Source organism: Akebia trifoliata, chromosome 4 (assembly GCF_017979445.1).
Source record: "Akebia trifoliata isolate Shusen 1 chromosome 4, ASM1797944v1, whole genome shotgun sequence".
NCBI lineage: Eukaryota > Viridiplantae > Streptophyta > Magnoliopsida > Ranunculales > Lardizabalaceae > Akebia > Akebia trifoliata.
This window is the reverse complement of record NC_141378.1, coordinates 10422988-10432678: the sequence shown is the minus strand read 5'-3', so window position 1 is coordinate 10432678 and position 9691 is coordinate 10422988. Positions and strand designations below refer to the sequence as shown.

Sequence of the window (9691 nt, the reverse complement as noted above, 5' to 3'; positions counted from 1 at the left end):
TAAATCAAATTGTCGTTTAGGTGTGAAGGAAGTATGACTACTTTACCAATAAAATATTTAAACTCATATTCCTACTAATGTAATTTTCATTACAGATGGACAAATATTCTTATCCACCAATCTATTCAAGGTTGGAATCCAACTTGCTATTAAAGTGGGTATTTTTCACAATAAAGATACTCCGAATCAATGTCCAATTGGATATATATATATATAAACAAAAATACCCTTCATATATTTAGGGAAATATTCAACACGTGTTTAGCCCTATGTGTTTTCTCTTACATAATTTTACTTTAGTTTATTAATTCCCCCTCCCCCCCCCCACCAAATCTATATTTGGATTACCCCTTTACAAAATGCAAGACTAGGTTTACCTCCCCTTTCCTAAGGTCAATGTTCCATTTTGTTGATGAATCAATGTTTAAAATCCATTTTATTCAAAATACCGCAAAAAATATAAATTACTAACTTAAAATTTCGTTGTTAATTCATAAAAAAAAGGGGACATTGAGTTTCAAACAAGCAGGGAAATTCGATCTTGCTTTCTACAAGAGGTTAAACCTAGCATCATCAATTTCGTGGGGAGTATTACTAAAATTCTCTTCTATATAATACTTGAGAAACTGATTGAGAAAAAAGGGTAAGGCAACTTGTCATTATTTTAAGAGTCGTGATGATTGCACGAGGTTGGTAGGCAGCTGATGTGGTAAGGGGCACAAAATCATAGATTTTTTCTTCAGGATACACAAGAAAAAGATCTACGGTTCTGTGCCCTTGCGATGTCAGTCACGTACCAACCATGTACCAAAAACCTCGTGTATTCATCATTATTCTTATTTTAAATTTGAGTCAGTGAATCGGGATAAAATAATTAAAAAAAACATACTCAACTGATGTGGCAGGTGCATTGAACCATAGATTTTTCGAGTTACACAAGGAAAAATCTATGGTTTTGTGTACATTCCACATTAGTTGAGGATATTTGATTATCTTTTTTCGAGTCGATTTATCATTATTCTTTAAATTTTTTATTTTGATGACACACTTCATAGTAATAGATATATTTGTGTACAATAACAGTGGACATTAAACGAACCTTTATATTTCATCTACAAAGAAATTGGGCATCACCCATATTCTTACTATGAAACCAATGGATCACTAGTGGAGCAAAATCTACCTCTTAACAATAAAAAAGATTATAGTTGACTGGTTCCCATACAACTAGGATATTTACACACACACACACACAACACACACTGTGTGTGTGTTCTTCTTGTTATAAGTAAGGATTAGTATTTTGCTAGAAATTCTCTTTTTCCATACCTCAAAATCTTACACCAAAGATTCAATGAATTATATATGTTCCTCTCTTTCACCATGTTCAAATCTATGATGCCTTCAATCATAGAAAGTGAGTTCATTTCTGCTTCCACTATATTCATACACATTCATTTATGAGTTTCCCTCTTCTTTTTTTTTTTTTGGTTTTTATGACCTTCATCTTGAATATGTCCTCTAAGTAAGGTTTTAATCGACCTTCGTTCAGCATACCTAAACTATTTTAGTTAAATATTTTTTATTATTTACCTTATAGTTATCGTCTCCATTTTTTTATTTGAAAATATGCATTTATACTTTTATCTTTTCATTTTCATTTAATATCCTTATGCCTGTAGCATTCAATTTATTAACATGATGTTTCTTGATCAACTAATATTCAACTCCTTAAGCATATATAAATGATTTTACTTTCGTTTTAAAAAAAAAATTGTTCTTATTTTTAATTTGATTTTCACGTGAAATGCACCTCTACGTCGAACTTGGAATTCTAATTCAATAGCTAACATATTCCTCAATCTCTTCATTCTTATATATAATAGACCCGAGATAATGAAATAGTCACTTTGAGATAGTTGTAACAAAGAGAAATTTAGTTAAAAGGAAATTAAAGCATCAAACCACCGTTGCGATAGTCAATCAAGCATACAATGGACAAGAAGTTGGTCAAGGCGAGGCCAAGTGACAATCATGCACCAGTGTGTGACAATGCATATGTATACTTATTTTCTTTCTTTATCATGGGTTTCCCCACCCTTCTACTGAGGCTAGTCACATGTCACACACACACACACCACCCCCTAAAAAAGTCCTACATGCAACTGATGAATGGTCCTAAGAAATTCACACACACACACACATCACCCCCTTAAAAAGTCCTACATGCAACTGATGAGTGGTCCTAAGAAATTCATTACTTCATGAGATTTCAAACACTTGACCTACCCTTTCTAAGGAGCTTATCAAGGCTCAGCTTGCAACTAGGCCAACCCTTGGGAGTACTATATACCTTATTAAGTGTAGTTCTTCCAATGCTCTCTAAATCATAATAATAAATTCTTTGATTTTTATTTATTTAATTTTTATATTGAAAATTCTTAGAATTCTTTGTATAAGAGACTAACAAATTAAATCAACGAATTGTTGAATTAATCGATGAATTATCTTTTAATCATAGAATATGATAATATTTTTGACTTCATTCTCAAAATTTTATTTTCTTCAACATTCAAATCTCAAGAACAAGATAGGATAGGATATTTTAAGAGGTCGAAGATGATGGTTATTGGTGTCAAACTCTAAACCAACTCTTGAATAATCCCCAAATTCATCCAAACTAACCAAATTAAAGCTCCACTGAATAATTACAAAAATCAAACTTTTACTTCTTAACATTATCTCGGGCGTCTGTGCTCTCTCAGATATCGATCAAAATCATCCAAATATCGTCGATGGAGCTCCTTGTCTCCAAATATCTCTTTCATCTCCTTTGCTTTTGTTCTTAATGACTCACCCTCTTCATCCACAATAACAAATCTCAATGACTCGGCCACCGAGTCCCTCGTAAACGATCCGTCTCTTTCATTCCTCGGGATCTCCAATCCCATCTTCTTTGATTGCAAAACCCTAGAATTTAGTCGTTGATCTGATGCCAGTGGGAACATAACCATGGGTAGTCCCAACCCAAGAGCCTCGATTATCGAACTCCTACCACAGTGAGTCAAGACACCACCCACTGATTTGTGACCCAATATCCTGAGTTGAGGGGCCCAACCTCTACAAATCGTCCCACGACCCTTGACTCGGTCCTCAAACCCGGATGGTAGAGTATTTGACTCATCTTTGACCCAGTCAGGCTTTTTACTCAGTACCCAAAAGAAGGGCAACTCTGATAACTCTAAACCAAGAGCCAACTCGGTCATCTCTTCTTGACTCAGTGTTGGCTCGGTTCCGAACGCTACGTAAACCACGGTTTTTGACACGTGTCGGTCGAGCCAATCACGAATTGGGGCCCACTTCTCATCTTCTTCTTCTTCTTCGTCTTCAGTCTCTGGTGGTGAGGGAGGAAGCAAGCCCACCGGAACAACCGGTTTCCCAAGAATCTCTTCGTAGAGACTTAAAAACTCTCCTTCGAACTCGGTACAGCTTCGCATAGCTACGAAATCGCAACCTTGAATCGCGTATCCGATCCGAGACCCATCCGTCACTCCCGAAACGTTTCCTTTTTTGGTAGCAGAGAATTTTGATATCTCATGGAGGCGAAACGCAACGTTGGAAGGAAACGGGATCCACTTGGGAGGGACAGTGAAATGTTCTGGTTCTGTCCTTGAATCTTGACCGTTAATCAGATCCTTGGGTAGGCCAAGGAAGACAAACGTAGCTGCGCCGAACATGCTAAAGTAAGCGGAGGATATACCAAGTTTAGCTACAATTGGTGGTAACCAATGAGCGGTAAAATCGTAAATAATCCAATCAGGAGCGGAAGTTTCTAGAAAGTGAGCCAAGGTGGAATCTAGACCATCAAATGCTTTCTTGAGATACGGAACATCGTTGATTAGAAGATCACTTGTGGCTTCTGCGTTTTGGGGTAAATTGTCGACATGAGGCAAAGGAAGGCTAACTAAATTTAGCAGAGAAGATAAATTTGGAGGGAGTTTGGGGAGTCTTTGTATGTTTCGTGGAGTGGATACGAATGATACACGGTGACCTCTGAGAGCTAAACACTTGGAGAGCTCTAAATATGGTAGAATGTGACCGAAGGCTAACCATGGAAACATCACAATATGAAGACTACCATCCTCTGTTTCAGCCATTGAAGAAGGAAAAGATAATGCTTTGAGGTTCGTTGAAGTGTTATCGTCTCTGTTCTTCCTTTTATTGAGAGGTGTAGGTGATGTGATACACTCTGTAGCATTTTATTAATGGTATTTCGATATAAAATAAACAATTTATATCGAAATAAAAAAAACAATGGTGACAAAAATGATGAGGTTGGCGGATACCAACCCTGTTTGTCTGTTTTAAGATCACGCGACTAACGTGGTTTTTATTATTTAAAACAATGACTCGGTTTTGAGTCGGACGAGTTAAAACGGTAGGTAATGCCTTCCATGAGTTTTGAGTGGTGGGAATCGCTTTGACTCAAAAAAACAAAATGACGTTTTTTTTTAATAATGCGATGGTTTTTATTTTGAAAAAACGAACTCACTTTGATTTTTGGACTTCATTATTATAGCTTCGCACGCTTGACAGGACAAGAAGAAAAATACAATTAAGTATTGTAATGGGCAATGCAAATATCTTATTGGGTATCCCTAGGAATAGTTCTCTAATGTATTAACAGGAAATAATGCCAAGATTTCCATCTAATTCAGAATATTGTAGGGGTAATTTTTTATTATTATTATATATCTTTCAACCCTTATTTCTTTAAATTCAAATTGATGCACTCGTGAGGGCCCTTAAAAAAACACTCTTAACAATTAAGTGACGATTGTAGCATAATAACAGTTTTGAGTATCGAAGATTACAAAGGTTTGCCTCGGTTGGACCCCTATTTATATATTGAGTCCTGATCATATCACTTGTCATGTGGCATACTCAATTGAATCCCTGACATAATAAGTTTGAAAATTGTAGATCTGTACATCTCGATATACACGGTTGCATTTTCCAATAAAAAAGTGTATCCCAATGGATTCATGTATCCCGAAATGTACACATCCACGGTGCCCGATTGATTGCGCTTCTAAACGCAAATTTCTATGTGTTTGCGTCAAAAAATGGTATTTTGCGATTTTTTACGTGTTTGAGAATGCTTTTAAACATTGCGTTTTGAAATTTTTAACGCGATTTATGAATTTTAACCGCTGCTTTGAAAAGCGGACGAGAGACGCTTCGCGCAACAGCGTTTAAGTGCAGTCAAGTGAAATGACTACTATACCCTTCGACATTATTAGAAATTTCATCGTCTGTCCATGATAATAACTTCGTTCATCAAATGGATTTTCCTCACCCATCGATTTCGACAGCAGCAGCCGACTGAACTCATCGACGACGACGATGTTAACTTCATTCAAGCAAAATCCATCGACGACGATGGCGGTAAACCCATTTGAAATGCAAAAATCCATATCGATCGACACCCTTCATCGTTGAACTCAACCCCGATTAAGACAGCGACGAAGATCGACGCCATTGACGACCCCGTTTGCGATCGACGGCATTGACGACGATGATTCGAAGTCCGATCGAAATCAATATCTCCGTTTGACCATTTTTTTCAATCGACGCCATTTTCCAATCTTTGTGAGCGCTCTCTCTTTCTCTCTCCCATCAATTTCAATTTTTGTGCATTATTCTTGACGAAATTGCTGGGAATCTGTTGGATTAACAGAAATTGCATATTTCTGTTGGATTAACATAAATTTTATTCTGCTAGGGCCGATTGTAATTTCTTGGTATATTTTTATTTAAATAAAATAATAGTAGAAATTTCTATAGAACTTGAACAATTGTGAATGATTCTTGATGAAATTGCTGGGAGTCTGTTGAATTAACATAATTTTTTTTCTGTTAAGGTTGATAAGTGTTCTTCGCTAAGTACGCTATAATTCGAACCTACCCATCTCTTAATTTCCTATTTTTTAAAGACTCTTTTCATTTATTCATTCAGATCTTATTTAATCTGTAATTCTTTTTTTTTTTCTTTTTTATAAAAAAAAAAAAAAGAGGGCATTTTTGTTGGTTTTGTTTTGAATTTGGATTTGGATTTGAATTGGTGGGTGTTTAACTAATGATATGGGTTGGGTCAATTTGATTTTATTGGTTTGGACTTGAATTCAAGGTATTTAGCTATTGTACTGTGTAGAGATTTAGCAAAGGAATGGATCTATCTTTGTTTGATTGTATTTGAATCTCATTGAGATTTTTTGTTTATGTTTTATCTTTGAATTCTGATTATTTGTTGGATTTTATGTGTTTATGTTGAATGTATCTAAGTTTGAATTGCTTGAACTTTCACATTTTTTTCTGATATTTTTCTTGTTCTGGTTATTAGTTATGTTATATCTTTATATTATTTGTTTCAAACTATTTGCCATAATTTGTTTTTCTTTGACGTTAGTGTGGATTAATTGAATGAATTTATTTGGATTATTTTTTTTAATACACATGGGCTGTTTTGTTAGAAATTAAAATTAAATGGATATTTTATGACAATATTATTGTCCCATCACAACATTTTTTAACCTTATATGTTCTTTCAATGGAGTTGTTTTGTTTTTATAATTTATAAATTTATAAAAAATAATTACACAGTTCAATTACACACATACACAATAAATATTGTATTTTGTACTAGGGGTGCAACTTGGTCCGGTTCAAACCGATGGCTTTGGGGTGGTTTGGTTTGGAACAAGTTGCGGTTCGGTTTCGAATTACAAAAATGGAGAACCGATCAATTTGATTCGGTTCTTGGATCAAGCTTGTATAGAACCGAACCCCTATGTAATAAATAAATATATATGTATATAATAATTATTATGAATTATTTGAAGAGTTATTACATAAATTAGTGATCTTTTATGAATAAACTAATGGTTTTTTATGGATAGACTTGTGATTTGTGGAACCAAACCAAACCCAACTGACTTTAATTTGGTTTGGGTTGGTTTGGTTTGGTTTTTATTTAGTGGAACCGACCTATGTTGGTTCGATTCCAATTTGACCTCAAACCGAACCAAGTTGCACCCCTATTTTGTATAGTCAAAGATTGAGTACACAGAGCTCCATCACCGTGGGATTGAGAACTGTGCGTTCTTCCGGTTATCTATATGATAACTTAACATTGCCCCCATTTTTATCTATATTTATTGTAATTTTATATTTATAGGGGTATTTTAGTAATTTTTGATGCATTATACGTACATTATGTTGGATTGTATATTATGCAGGTATTTTGTTTATCAGAAAAATTTTATGTCTATTTTTAAGAGGAGATGCTGTAGTTCTATATTTTTTTTAGAATTATAAATATTTTAAAATTAATACAATTATTTTTTTTAATTTTTTATATAATTTTATTATATTTATATATATTTACTATAATTATATATTTATAGGGGTATTATGATAATTTTTAATGTATTCTGGGTGCACTAGCAACCTTAAGGGTATTTTGATCATTTTACCATAATACAGCAAATTCTTGAAGCTGTATCAAATAGTAATTACCAGATTCTGATCAACAGTACAACACTTTTACAAAGCTCTATCAAATAGACTTTTCAATGTTTCAGCTTCTGACAGTAGAAACTGACAACAGATTTAAGAAGTTGAATCAATCAGAATCTTATCGTCTCTTTTCTTCCTTTTATTAAGAGGTGTAGGTGATGTGATGCACTTTGTAGCATTTTATTAAGGGTATTTCGATATAAAATAAATAATTTATATCGAAATAAAAAAACAATGGTGACAAAAATGATGAGGTTGGCGGATTCCAACTCCGTTTGTCTGTTTTCGATCACGCGACCAACGTGGTTTTAATTATTTAAAACAATGACTCGGTTTTGAGTCGGACGAGTTAAAATGGTAGGTAATGCCTTCCATGAGTTTTGAGCGGTGGGAATCGCTTTGACTCAAAAAAAACAGAATGACGTTTTTTTATTTTAATAATGCGATGGTTTTTTATTTTGAAAAAACAAACTCACTTCGATTTTTGGACTTCATTATTATAGCTTCGCACGCTTGACAGGACGAGAAGAAAAATACAATTTAGTATTGTAATGAGCAATGCAAATATCTTAGGGATATGTCACATGCGGGTGTATCCCTAGGAATAGTTCTCTAATGTATTAACAAGAAATAATGCCAACATTTCCATCTAATTCAGAACATTGTAGGGGTAATTTTTTTTATTTTTTATTATATATCTTTCAACCCTTCTTTCTTTAAATTCAAATTGATGCACTCGTGAGGGCCCTTATAAAAATACTCTTAACAATTAAGTGACAATTGTAGCATAATAACAATTTTGAGTGTGGTAGATTACAAAGGTTTGCCTTGGTTGGACCCTTATTTATATATTGAGTCTTGATCATATGACTTGTCATGTGGCATACTCAATTGACTCCCTGACATGATAAGTTCAAAAATTGTAGATCTGTACGCCTCGAGATACATGGTTGCATTTTCCAATAAAAAAGTGTATTCCAATGGATCCATGTATCCTGAGATGTACACATTTACGGTTCCTAAACTTTTTCCTATCTGGGAGTCGATTGAGTATGCCACCTAACAAGTCATATTATCTGAACTCTTATATATTTTTTTCTTTATATTCTCCAATGCTAGACTTCATAATCCTAATTTATCCTTAATTAAAATTTTAATGCTTACAATTTTTTTTATTTTTAGTAGTGGTAATTTGACAATCCCACATGGTAAATTCAATTGACTATCCTAATGTAACAAGTTCAGCTCATGTAGATCTGTGTTTCTCGAGATACACTATTGCACTTTCATATAAAAAATATATGTCGAGGGAACTATGTATCCCGAGGATCACATATCTACAATTCTCAAACTTGTCATGTCAAGTAATCGATTGAGTTTGCCACATGGGGTAATCAGATTATCACGACTCATTTTTATTTTATTTTTTAAATGTGAGATTTAAAGTTACTATTATGCTTGGTAGTTAACTTTTTTTATTAACAAGCTAACTCATTTGATTCTGGTTTTATAGAGTTTGTTCGTTAGATATACGAAATAATGTTTTATTTTATTTTTTTATTTCTTGCCGACAATCTTAAAGAACTGACGAATGGGTACGAAATTGATGTGCTTTGCCGTTGAACTCCCATCTTAGAAAATATTTTTCCCTAAAAAAATATGGCTTTCTGTGGGAAAATGGTTTTCCATCTCCAAGACCAAAACCAACTCTTTTTAAGATATTTAAATTCTTTGTCTTTTAATTTTTTATGAGTAAGCCAGTTTTTAATGAGTTCAATAATTGCAGAATTCATTTTCATTTTTCCAATGAGTTTATTCACATTGACCATTCTTCCAGAAATTTTATACTCTATTGAAGACGAATTTTCTGCAATCATATAAATCCTACGAAAATTTATATTTTGAAACCCTTTTTATCTTAACATATAAAAATATTGAAATTCAATATTATGTATAATTTAAAAAAATCATTTTATTTTCCAAACATTTGTTTTTTCTTATTTCATTCTTGTCCAAATAAGTTCTTTTATTTCTGTAGAAGAAAAACTCAAAAATCTTGAAGCGTGGTGGTTCCCTCGTTTGCTTTCTACGTTTTTTTTCAATAATTCCTATT

At 33.5% G+C, this 9691-nt stretch overlaps 1 pseudogene; it reads right to left on the bottom strand.

The window, feature by feature from the left end:
• Positions 1-2525: 2525 nt before the first annotated feature.
• Positions 2526-4237, bottom strand: LOC147403698 (UDP-glycosyltransferase 91C1 pseudogene; annotated as a pseudogene).
• Positions 4238-9691: the final 5454 nt, after the last annotated feature.